This window comes from Arvicanthis niloticus, chromosome 4 (genome assembly GCF_011762505.2).
Source record: "Arvicanthis niloticus isolate mArvNil1 chromosome 4, mArvNil1.pat.X, whole genome shotgun sequence".
Lineage (NCBI taxonomy): Eukaryota > Metazoa > Chordata > Mammalia > Rodentia > Muridae > Arvicanthis > Arvicanthis niloticus.
The window spans coordinates 69885713-69899197 of record NC_047661.1 but is presented as its reverse complement, the minus strand read 5'-3'; the positions used below and the strand labels follow the sequence as shown (position 1 = coordinate 69899197).

Below are 13485 nucleotides of genomic sequence, written 5' to 3'. Positions count from 1 at the left end.
TTATGTTCCCCACCCCCCACCCCCTCCACCCCCCAGAACCGATAGGGTTTCTCGAGTGTAGACCTGGCTGTCTTAGGAACTCACTCTGTAGACCAAGTTGGCCTGGAACTCACAGAGATCTGCCTACCTTGTGCTGGGATTAAAGGCATGTGCCACTCCCTGACCCCTGGCTAATTTTACACTTTTAATTAAAAAGACCACAGAATTCCCAAGCAGTGCTAAAATTTTAAGAGTCCCAACAAACTTTTGTTTATGTGGGATGTGTTGATTGATACTGGCCTTGTTAAAAATTAAAGCAAAAAGAGAAAGGCCTATTATCCCAGCCAGTGACTGAAACTGACACAGGAACACCAAAGGTTCAAGGCCAGCCTGGGTTAAAAAAAATTAGTTCAAGTCCATCCTGAGCAGTTTAATCAGCTCTTATCTAAAACAAAACAAAACAAAAAAACTGCCCTAGATGGCGGCTCACATCAGTAACCTCAGTATTTTGGAGGCTGAGTCAGGAGGACTGCTGTAAGGATGAGGCTACCCTGGGGTACATTCCAAGCCAGCCTGAAACTTTTTCCCAAAAAGTCAAATAAAGGGGTTGGGGATGTAGTTCAGCTGATAGGATGCTTCTCTAGGATGCTTGAAACTCTGGGCACTGCCTTGGAGGCAGAAGCAGGAAGGTAAATTCAAGGTCAGCCTTGGCCACTTAGTGGCTTCAAGGCCAGCTGGTGCTATATGAGGCTATCTTAGAAACAAATCTAAATAAAGTATTGAGATCTCAGTGGTAGAAGGCTTGCCTAACACGCCGCACAAAGCCCTGTATACATTTTCTCTGTCACTAAAAACAAAACAAAACCAAGTCCTTATTTACTTAATTTCTTTTTTTTTTTTTTAAGATGTATTTATTTTATGTGTATGAGTACACTATCACTGTTTTCAAACACACCAGAAGAGGGCATCAGATCCCATGACAGATGGTTGTGAGCCACCATGTGGTTGCTGGGAATTGAACTCAGGGCCTCTGGAAGAGCAGTCAGTGCTCTTAACCTCTGAGCCATCTCTCCAGCCTCTTTTTTGGTTTTTCGAGACAGGGTTTCTCTGTGTAGACCTGGCTGTCCTGGAACTCACTCTGTACATCAGGCTGGGCTCGAACTCAGAAATCTGCCTGCCTCTGCCTCCCAAGTGCTGGGATTAAAGGCATGCGCCACCACTGCTCAGCTTATTTAATTTCATAATAAACCCTTTACATGTTAAATGTATTATACTATTTTACAAGGACATTTTGTTTTGTATTCTGAGACAGGCCATCACTCTGTAGCCTAGCAGGGCCTCTTGAACTCTTGGCACTCTTCATCCTTCAGTATTGCAGGTGTAGTAATTAGAGATATAAGTCCCATGCCTGACTTTAGCAAGGACCTTCTTGGTTTGGGTTGGTTGGTTGGTTGGAGACAGGGTTTCTCTGTATAACCTTGGCTGTCCTGTAGACCAGCCTGACCTCGAACTCCTAAAGATCCACCTGCCTCTGCTTCTCGGATGTTGGGATTAAAGGTGTGAGCCACCACCACCTGATTCTTGTTGCGTTTTAAGTGAATGCGTGCTCAGAGGCACATGTGTACAGAGGCCAGAAGACAACCTCTAATGTCATCCTCAGAAACATCATTCACCTCTTTAATTAATTTTTTTAGATTTATTTCATTTTATGTATGTCGAATGTTTTGCCTGTCGGTATGTCTATGCACACTTGTGTGCCTGGTACCTCTAAAGCCAGAAGAGGGCAATGGATCCACTGAAACTGGAGTTTCAGATGGTTATGAGCCACCATATGGGTGTTGGGAACTGAACCTGGGTCCTCTGCGAGGGCAGCAAACACTGTTAACTGCTGAGTCATCTCTGCATCACCTCGAAGCAGATGGAGGCATCCACCTCGTTTGAGATAGTCTCTCCTTAGCCTGGAGCTTAACAATTAGGCTCCACTGACTGGCCAGTAACCTCCGTTTCTGCCCTCCTCCCCCAAATTGGGGTAACAAGTTACAGCCCTTATGCTTTCAAGGCAAGCATTATACAGAATGAACTATCTTCCACACCAACAAGGACATTCTAAAGAGAAGTGGGCCTTTTCAGTGGATGACCATGATTAGTTTGGGCCACTGCCTTGATTCAAGTAAAGGCATCCACAGGCTTACTCTCACTCTTTCCACACTTCTGTTACAAAAGCACAGTCCAAAAGGAAACTGCTGTGTTGGTGTTAAGGAAATCACGTCACCGCACCTATCCCTGAAACTCTTGGGTCTCCTAGGATCATATCATGAGAGCTGCTGCATTACCTGATGTAGAATAGGAGAACATAACTGGTACAGTCTGAATCACAGAAACCTCGGAGCCAGGAAGTAGTTTCCCCTCTCCTTTTTTTGGCTTCTCAGTGCTAAAATATCAGACCCTGGGCCTTGTCCTGGACAAGTGCTCTACCTACCACCAAGCTATAGTCCCAGCTTGGTGTGAAGAGGGTGGATCCCTTGGAACTGGAGTTATAGATGGTTGTGGGCCACCATGTAGCTGCCAGAAATGGAACCCCGATCCTCTGAAAGTTCGACTAGTGCTCTTAACCACCGAGCTATCTTTCCAGCCCAGCATGGAGCCTTTTGAGTTTGACTTATTTTGTGTGCATTTGTAGGGGGCAGGCTTACATAATTCACAGTGTATACTCGGAGGTTGGAAGACAACTTTTAGGATTCATTTCTCCTCTTCTGCCAACAGCCTTTACCTGTTGAACCATCAGACTGGCCCTTAGGGATGGATCCCTTCAAAACTCAGCTGTGATGTGGGAATTAGGACACTCCTCTTCCTTACACTCCATCTCCCATGTTGGTATAGGCAAATCTGAATTTGCCCACTGCCCTTCAGCAGGGCTGGAAATGCCCTGCACTTGGCAGAATGTTTGCCTGGCATGGGAAACCCCAGGTTCCAACTCTGACACTGTATAAATTGGTCAAGTGTGATGATCTCGGCTTCTCTGAGTCCATCATTCTGGAGAGATGAAAAATCTTCTTCAGCTACCAAGTTGGAGGATAGTCTGGGCTACAGAATAACCTGTCATAAATAAGTAAATAAGCAAGCAAAGTCTGAATCCTTTCCCAAGTCACCTAATACCTCAGGCAAGAATGAGGGGGAGAGGTGTAGCTTCACTTCCCCCACAGAGAAGGAAAGTGCCAGACATTTCTTCAGTACTATCCATCAAATGCAGACAGGCCTCTGCCCTGACCTCCCCAGGCCTCTTCCTGGAGTCTGGGCCAAGTAAACCTGGAGGTAGGGTGGAACACCAGGGGCGTAGAGATATGTCTACCAGGCAGTTAGTACTCCCTCATTCACCAAAGGTGGCTTTGAAGGGCAGATGTGATTTATGGAGCGAGGGTGCTTATGAGGTCGGTGCTTGGATGAAAAGCTCAGGAGAAGCATAAGGAAAGATGGTCGCCCTGGCAACCACAGCACGCTCAACTTTCTGTGCGTCCTGGTAGCCATTTTAACTCCCAAGCCCGATTCCATCTCCCAGGAACTGTAGACAGCCCCCTAAAGAGAGGCTATGATGTAACTATGGGGACCTATGAGATGATACTCGGGCATGAGCCATCCAGAGACTGGCTTTAGGGAAGAGAGACTGGGATGAGGTGGGGAAGGGGGTGGGGAGCTGGATGACTGAGGAGCTCCAGCAAGACAATTCTAGGAAATTGCCGGTCAGATCCTTCCGGGGCAGCCAGGCTCCAGCGGGCACTAGGAGGGGAGGGGAATGGGAGGGGGCCCAGAGGAGACGACGCCAAAGGAGTAGATGATTTCTGCAACCCTAGAACTTTCACTGGAACTGTGGAGATTTCCTTCCGGAGTTAGGCCCCTGAAGCCAGGAAGAACTGGGAAAACCATTACTGAGGGGAGGAGGGAGAGGGAAAGCAAGACCGCTCCTCCCTCAAGTGGGGGGCTCCCGCCCATGTGGGAGGGGCTGTCTAGCCTCAGCGTTTCCTGGGCTGTCCAGCCCAGTGGGTTAGGAGGAGGGGTGGAGAAGGGCAGTAGGGTTTCCCTGGAGTGTGACTTGTGTAATAACAAAAGCAACAATTGGCATTCAGCTGTGCCTAACAGTTGACAAAGGCTTTCACATACACTATCTCATCAGATCACGTGACATCCCTGAAAGGGGAGGGAAGACCAAGCAAGCCACCCAACAGCGAGTAGGAAGGCACAGCAGAGCTCCAGCTGTGGGTAGGAGGACCCACAGCTCCAGCAAGGCCAGGACCTGGAAAAAACAGAGCTGACATAAGCAGACAAATATCCTCCCCCACTCCCAGCGGCTGTTTTCTCTATGTCAAAGAGTAATTTCTCATAGTGGTACATTTAGTAATATTCCTGCAAAAATAATTTATACCTTTAAAGACAGATCTATGAAATCTAATTCATGGCAGAGACCAATTTTGCAGCCTTGAAATCATTTTTAAATTAAGTTGCAGACAATATTTTTAAAGTAACCATTAAAATATGCTTTCAAGAAGATTTAATCTCTCTGGGTTGGAACGCAGCTAAGATGAAGGATTGGGACACTGATAAATTTGGTGTTGCACAAAATGGGGAAGAGGAAGTTCACAAAGGTGTAAGACTACATTTGCTGGAGGACACAGCCCTGCTCTGTGACTAGCAGTGGGAGGAGTTTCTGTCCCCGTTAAGGGCCCTCATTTAGTTAAAACTGGATCCTTGACTATTCCACAGGAAAACAAATTTCAGGATAAGCCAAAGGGAAGCAAAGTTAGTGTGCTTATTAACTAGAATTATATTGGAAAAGGACCATATGCAATCTGGAGGCCCAAGAAACACAGGTGTGAGGTTGCCATTGGCTGTTTTTACAATGACTATGTAGCCAGGTGGGTGGCTCAGGTTTTTAATCCCAGCACTCAGCACTTGGGAGGCAGAGGCAGGCAGATCTCTGGGTTATAGTTCAGCCTGGTCTGCATAGTGATCACATTCCAGGATAGCCAGGGCTACACTGAGAAACCCTGTGACAAAAATAAAAAATAAATTTAAAAAAATGGTGGAACTGGAGAGATAGCTCAGCAGTTAAAGGTCACTGCCTGATCTTCCAGAAAACCTGAGTTCCGTTCACAGCACCAACATGGCAGCTCTCAACTGCCTGTAACAACAGTTCCAGGGGACCCAACACTCTCACACAGACATACATGCAGGCAAAACACCAATGCACATAAAATTAAAGAAATCACTTTTGTTGTTGTTGTTGTTGTTGTTGTTGTTGTTGTTGTTGTTATCAAGACAGGGTTTCTCTGTGTAGCCCTGGCTGTCCTGGAACTCACTCTGTAGACCAGGCTGGCCTCAAACTCAGAAATCTGCCTGCCTCTGACTCCCAAGTGCTGGGATTAAAGGCATGTGCCACCACTGCCCGGCCAAGAAATCACTTTTAAAAACGTTTTTAAAAATTAAAAATAAATGAAACAATGGAGATATATATATATTCCACAGGAAACAAATTTCAGGATAAGCCAAAGGGAAGCAAAGTTAGTGTGCTTATTAAAACTAGAATTATATTGGAAAAGGACCATATGCAATCTGGAGGCCCAAGAAACACAAGTGTGAGGTTGCCACTGGCTGTTTTTACAATGACTATGAAGCCAGGTTTTTTTTTATATATATATAATATGACACATATATACACACTTTACAACACAGTTTAAAGAGTAGGTAAAGCTTGAAATTTAATGTTAAAAGTTAAAAATATATGATTTATTTTATTTTACTTGGGTTAGAGACAAGATTTTATGTAGCCCAAGATGACCATCAACTTCTGATGACCCAGCCCAGCCTTGATCCCTCTCAAATGCTAGGATTACAGGTGTGTACCGTCTCACCCGCTTGTATCATGCAGAGGATAGCACTCAGGGCTTCGTGCCTTCTAGGCAAGTGTTGTTCTAACTAACTACCACAGTCTCAGCCAGACTTTTTTTTTTTTTTTCTTTAAATAATTATTCTGAGCTCTGGAGAGATGTCTCGGTAAGTAGAGTTCTGAGCACCAGGTACCCACAGAAAGCCTGGGGCAGCAGCATGCATCTGTGAATACCATGACGGGGTTAGAGAGGAGCTCACTGACCACACAACCTAGCCAAAGCTGCAAAAAGTGACAGTGATAGAGTAGGACACTTGTGATGTCAACCTCTGCTAACATTGTATGCACTGCACACATGTGACTGAACACTCATATACATACTACACATAAAGACCACAAACGGATTCTGGGCCTGAGGCTTTGGTTCTGTGACAGAGTGAATGCTCAGCATATGTGAAACCCTGGAGTCAACACAATACTAGAAGGAAGAAATTTCTTTTGCAAAACAATTGTTAGGTGGTTTTGGTGGTTGATTGAGAGTGGCCGCATAGGCTCATATATCTGAATACTTACTCATCAGAGGGTGACACTACTTGAGAAGGATTAGGAGGTGTGGCCTTGTCGGAGTCTGTATAGAGGAAGTGAGTCACTGGGGGCAGGCTTTGAAGTTCAAATGTTCAAGCCAGACCCAATGACTCTCTCTTCCTGCTACCTACAAACCCAGATGTAGAAGTCTCAGCCACTTCTCCAGCACCATGTGTGCCTGCATGCCACCATGCTCCCTGCCATAGTGATAATGAACTAACCCCCTGAACTATAACCCTAATTAAATACTTCTTTTTTTTAGGAGTTGCTGTGGTCACAGTGTCTTGTCACAGCAATAGAATACTAAGACAGTGGTTTTATGGGGTACAGTTTAGATTTAGGGTTGAGAGGACTGACAGTACAGCAAAGTTAAACTTACTAACATTCTGATGCTGAGGAAGCACGGTTTGCTGATTTTAACATCCTCATTTCAGATTAAAAAACAAAAAACAGGAGGCAGAGGCAGGTGGATTTCTGAGTTCGAGGCTAGCCTGGTCTACAGATCGAGTTCCAGGACAGCCAGGGCTACACAGAGAAACCCTGTCTCGAAAAACCAAACCAAACCAAACCAAGCCAAACAAAACAAAAACAACAACAACAACAAAAAAAACCAACAGCTCATTGTCTCTGTGAGCAGATTTGACTTTGTCAGCTATGGTGAAGTTTTCAGTCAGCAGGAAAGGCAATCTAGGTCCCAGAGTAAAGTTTTTTTTTCCTTCCTCACATCCCTCTCATTTTCCCTTCTTTTGATCCTGTACCTGGCTCAGGTTTCATTCCACCAGGAAAAGAAGGAAGAGGTGGCAGGAAGTGACTTGCTTAACCTCTGTCACACTGGATTCCAGCCCATTTTTAGAGAGGAAAAAAAAAAAAAACCTCTCACCTACTCTCACTCCACACACACTGGTTCCTGTGAGAGACACAAACACAGAGATCGACTGTCCTTTAAGAAACTTTGCGGAGATTCTATAAGTGGGGCTAGAGAGATGGCGCTATGGTTGAGAGCACTGACTGCTCTTACAGAGGTCCAGGTTTCAGTTCCCAGCACCCACATGGCGTCTGTAACTTCAGATCCAGGGAGTCTTTTGGCCTCCAAGGGCATTGTGCACATGTAGTGCACAGATATACATTAGGGCATACACACAAAAACATTCTTTGGGTTTGGGTTTTGTTTGTTTGGTTGGTTTTGGTTTTTTTGAGACAGGGTTTCTCTGTGTAGTCTTGACTGTCCTAGAACTTACTCTATAAACCATGCTGGCCTCTAACTCAGAGATCCACCTGTTTCAGTCTCCTGAGTGCTAGGATTAAAGGTGTGTGTCATTTCTGCCTGGACTCATTTTTTAAAAAAATGGTGCATGTGTATGGTGGTGGTGGTGCATGCCTTTGATCCCAGTACTCAGGAGGCAGAGGCAGGAGGACTCTGTGAGATCTGACATCAAGGCTAGCCTGGTCTACAGATCCAGCTACAGGACAGCCTAGAAGAACCAAAAGAGAAAGAAAGGAAGGAAGGAAGGAAAGAGAAAGGAAGGAAGGAAAAGATTCTACAATTGAGTATATCCTTTAAAAGATTTTATTTATTTATTTATTTATTTATTTGTGTTTTTGTTTTTTGAAATAAGGTCCTCCCCATACTCTTGGATATACTGGAACTCAATATGTAGTCCAGGCTACCCTCAATCTCAAAGATCTGCCTCCTAAGTGTTGAGATTAAAGGCATGTACCACTATGCCTGGCTTAAGATTTATTTTTAATTACGTGTGTGGATATCTGCTCATGAGTACAACTGCCAGAAGAGGCCAAAAGAAGATGTCAGATCCCTGCAGTTAAAGTTAGAGGAGGTGGGCAGGCAGTGGTGGCGCACACCTTTAATCCCAGCACTTGGGAGGCAGAGGCAGGCAGATTTCTGAGTTCGAGCCCAGCCTGGTCTACAGAGTGAGTTCCAGGACAGCCAGGGCTACACAGAGAAACCCTGTCTCGAAAAACCAGAAAAAAAAAAAAAAAAAAAAAAAAAAAAAAGAAAAAAGAGCTGTGTAGGTCATGATTTCTCTTCACAGCAGTAAAACAGAGTCTAAGACAGGCGGTGTGTATTCATTTCCAATTGATTTGGTTGTAGGCTTAGAGGTGAAGTACACATATTTACTATTATTGTGTTTTTTACTTTTGTTTGTTTGTTTTTTTAAAGCAGTGTCTCACATGTAGCTCTGGCCATCCTGGAATTCACTATGCAAACCAGACCGGCCTTGAACTCAGGGAAATCTGCCATCCTCTGCCTCTGCTTCTAAAATGCTGTGATTAAAGGCATACGCCACCACTGCCCGGCTGTTTTTATCTTTTTAAAGACCAGAATAGTATTTTGCATGCATTATAATATCTGATAATGTTATACTTGTTGGGGTATCCCAAAATGGGATCACCTGAGATACCAAGATGGATGACCCATGTGGGAACCAGACCCTTCCGGGAAACGGAAACTGAACATTCTGCACTTCTTAGAAGCCACTTCTCCAGCACCTTGTCTGCCTGCCATAATGATAATGAACTAACCCTCCGAACTTTAAGCAAGCCCCAACTAAATATTTCTTTTTTCTAGGAGTTGCTGTGGTCACGGTGTCTCGTCACAGCAATAGAACACTGAGCCTTTGTCTCAGAAGAACAGCTGGACCATAACCTCTGCTATACTAATGGCCTGTCCCATGCCCCACCGCTCGTAAAATCTGCTTATTGCAGTCCCTTTTGCCTGCCTCAGTTCCTTTTCCTTACTGCTCTCCCAACAGTCTCCCAGCAGACTAAAACCACTTATAAAACCCAAACTCCCCTTTGTGACCAGGCTGTCCTCCCTTCTCTTGGGGACAGCCCAGCCATTCCTATTCTGAATGAAGCTTTGCCTTTCAGCCTCACCACAGCTTCCAGGGTCTGGTTCTCTAGTCAAGCCACACAATACTAAAATATGTTCTCGTAAAACCTCATCTCAGCCAGGCATAATGGTGCATGCAGAGGCAAGCAGATCTCTGTGAATTCAAGGCCAGCCTGGTCTGTATAGTGAGTTCCAGGACAGCCTGTGGTATAGAGTGAAACCCTGTCTTGAAAACAAACAAACAAACAAAAAAAGATAAATATTCATTTCTATTTAAAATATATTTTAAGAATTGTTTTTATTTTTTAATTATGATTATGTGTTATGATTTGAATGAGCATAATCCCCATAAGCTCATATATTTGAATGCTTGATCCCCAGTTAATGGAAGTGTTTTGGAAGGATTAAAAAAGGTGTGGCCTTATTGGAAGGGTGGGCTTTGGGGTTTCAAATGCCTATGGCATTCCCAGTTAGCTCTCTCACTCTGCTTTGTGGATCAGATCTAAGGTCTCAGCTACCGCTCCAGTCATGCACACCTGCCTGCTGCCAAACTGCCTACCATGATGACTGTTGTGGAGTCTAACCCTTTGGAACTATGATCCCCAAATTAAATACTTTCTCTTGTAAGTAGCCTTGTTCATGACGTCTTATCAAAGCACTAAAAAAAGTAATTAAGACATTGTATGTCTGCATGAGGGTATGTGCACATTAGCACAGCTACCGATGGAGTTCAGAGGCAACTGATTTCCCTGGAGCTGGAATTACAAGAGCTTTTGAGCCTCACCATGACCAAACTCCAGTTATCTGAAAGGGCAGAAAATGTGCTTAACGACTTAGCCATCTCTCCAGCTCTACAAAAAAAAATTCATTTTATTCATATTTTAGTATGTGTGTGCATGTATCATAGCATGCTTGTAGAAATCAGGAGAATTGGTTCTCACCTTCTACCATATGTGTTCCAGGAGTGGAGACCAGCTTGTCAGGCATGGCAAGAAAGCTCCATGGACTGAACCATTTCACTAGCCCCTCGTCTCTACATTTTGTGAAAATAAATAAATAGTCCTAAATATAGAGGTATTATGAATATTGGCACCACTTCTCTGTTACAGGATAGTTAAACCTGTTTCTAGTTAGGGTGTGGCTCAGCCCTTGGCACATATCTTTAAAGAATTATTTATTTATTTTGTTTATATGTGTACACTGTAGCTGTCCTCAAACACACCAGAAGAGGGCATCAGATCCCATTACAGATGGTTGTGAGCCATCATGTGGTTGCTGGGAATTGAACTCAGGACCTCTGGAAGAGCAGTAGGTGCCCTTGACCCCTGAGCCATCTCTCTAGCCCCTTGGCACATACCTTAATCTCCTCTGGCTGGAATATAGACACCCCCTTAGTAATCACCTTTAATTTCAAACAATGAAGATAAAGTTAGTTTGCAGAAGGAAGTACCCATGTTTGAAAGTAATACCTAGTTGAGTGTCAGAAAAAGTAACGAATCAGAGAAAGATTTGACAGACTAGGATATGCCCAACTCTCATGAGAAGAAAAGGGAAGCTACATAAGAGAGAAATAGACAGGGCTGGAAAGATGACTCAGCGGTTAAGAGAACTGATTGCTTTTCCGGAGGTCCTGAGTTCAAATCCCAGCAACCACATGATGGCTCACAGCCATCTGTAATGAGATCTGATGCCCTCTTATGGGGTGTCTGAAGACAGCTACTGTGTACTTATATATAATAAATAAATAAACCTTTGGGCTGGATCGGCCGTGGCCAGAGTGAGAGGGAGAAGGGAAGGGAGAGAGAGAGGTAGAGAGAGGGGGGGGGGAAGAGAGAGAAAGAGAGAAAGAGAGAGAGAGAGAGAGAGAGAGAGAGAGAGAGAGAGAACAGGAAAAGAGAGTAAAGAGAGTACAGTGCAGGAATACCATGGAGTTCATAGAGACAGTAATGCAGTAATGTTGAGAGGGAAAGTAAAACATCAGAGACAGAAAAGGAGGCAGTTTTACTGGGAGAGTTTTACAGAGACATATTGAAGAGAGAATGAGAAGGAGCCAGAAGATTATAAAAGATTGCTAAAGCAGAGCAATTCAGAGGCTGAGAGAAAAGCCAGATTAAATCAGTCAGCTGGGAGAGGAGTTTGAGCTGAATTGAACCAGAGCTCAGAAAGAACTAGGCCTGGGTGAGCTTATTCAACAGTAAGTTTCAGAGGCTGAAAATATTCTAGACTTAGATTAGATTGTGCAGAGACTAGAAGCTCCCAGGACTAGGCCTAGGTTAGTAGACAGGGGCAGTAAGCCCCAGAGACAATTACTACAGGTGAATAAAAGCCACTTTGACATTTCTCACTAACTAGCACAGTGTCTTACAGAAGTAAAAATCCTGGGGCCCAGAAGATGGCTCAGTGTGTAAAAATATTTACCATACAAGCCTAATCGCCAGCGTTAGATCTGCAAAGCACACATAAAATGCTGGATACAGCAGCCTAGCACCATCTGGGCAATCAATCCTACAGTGAGATAGAAGGAGCAAACAGTAGAATTGGCTGGAAACTCACAGGCCAGCTGGCTTGGCACATACAGTGCCAGCAGCAGAAACAAGAGAGACCTGGCCTCAAAACAAGGTCGAAGAGAGCTGACTCTCAAAAAGTTATCCTCTGAACTCCATACATGTGCCATCGGATGTGGGCATCCCACAGGAACATACATATACTCTAAACGGTAAATAAAAATGTTAGCCAGCTGGGAGGTGAAGGCAGGAAGCCTGAAGTTTATGGTCATCTTTGGCTATACATGGAGTTTCCCAACTGGGAAACTGTATCCAGCCTGGGATACAGGGAGAAGGAAGAAGTAGGAGAAAGAGAGAAGAGAGGAAAAGAAGGAAGAAGGAAGGAAAACCTAGAAAGAAAAACAGAGAGGAGGCACATAATCATTCATAGTTGTGACCTTCAGTGAGAGGAAGGAGAATGACTTCAAAATCTAGAATTAGGAGAAAAAGCAGAGGTTGTGTCGTCCAATGATACAATCAGGTCTTAAACCCTTTGTAAAACAGTTATGAAAACTCTGGGTGCAGTGGTGCACTCTAATCCTGACACTTGGGAGGTACGGATCAGAAGTTCAAGGTCATCCTCCCCTACGTAACTAGCCAAGAAAACAAACCCAAGGAAATAGCTGTGGTTTTCTAGGTTATATTGGAAATTTGCAGGAATTTTGAGTTATAAGACCATGGTTTTGTTTGTTTGTGACAAAGGACTCAAGCCCAAGGCTGGTTTGCAACTCTGTAGCTAAGGATGGTCTTGAACTTCTGGTCCCCCTAACACCAGACTGGGTGCACCATCATGCCCTGTTTTTTGTTTGTTTGTTTCAGTGCTGGGGATGACTCTGCTGGGGATGACTCTGTGCAAACATTATGCTATTTTTAAATAGTTGTAACTAGAATTTTCTTCCTTAATTGAGTAGATACTGTGTTCCATTTGTTTTGTTTTTCGAGACAGGGTTTGCTGTCCTGGAACTCACGCGGTAGACCGGGCTGGCCTCGAACTCAGAAATCCACCTGCCTCTGCCTCCCAAGTGCTGGGATTAAAGGCGTGCGACACCACTGCCCGGCCCAGAGGAACTCTTAAGGATCACAGTATCGGGGCGGGCAGTGGTGGTGCACACCTTTAATCCCAGCACTTGGGAGGCAGAGGCAGGCGGATTTCTGAGTTCGAGGCCAGCCTGGTCTACAGAGTGAGTTCTAGGACAGCCAGGACTACACAGAGAAACCCTGTCTCGAAAAACCAAAAAAAAAAAAAAAAAAAAAAAAAAAAAAAAAAGAGTTCCTCTGGAAGAAATCTTTTTGCTTATAGAAAATAACTCTTTTTTTTTTTTAAATAGGAACGATGATCTTTTACTGGGGGAGGGTTCATCAATCCTTCTTGGCAGCTGGGTGCCAGTACGTTGTTCAGCTCCTCCAGCTTTCTCTTGGCGCATGCCCACCCTCTTCTTGATGAACTTGAGTGCGGCGTGCTTGTCCTTGGATACTTTGAGCAACTCTGTGGCATACTGCTTGTAGGACGCAAAGCCGCACACCTCCCGGATCATGTCCTGCACGAACTTGGTGTGCTTGGTGAGGCGTCGGGGCCTCGGCTTGCTGACGTTCTTCGTCGCCTGGTAGCCCTGGTTGAGGCCCAGGGCCATGGGGTAGTGCAGGGCCAT

At 44.6% G+C, this 13485-nt stretch overlaps 1 pseudogene; it reads right to left on the bottom strand.

Annotated features, from left to right (window-relative positions):
* LOC117707359 (large ribosomal subunit protein eL36 pseudogene) overlaps positions 1-13485 on the bottom strand; it is a 13723-nt pseudogene extending 238 nt beyond the window's left edge.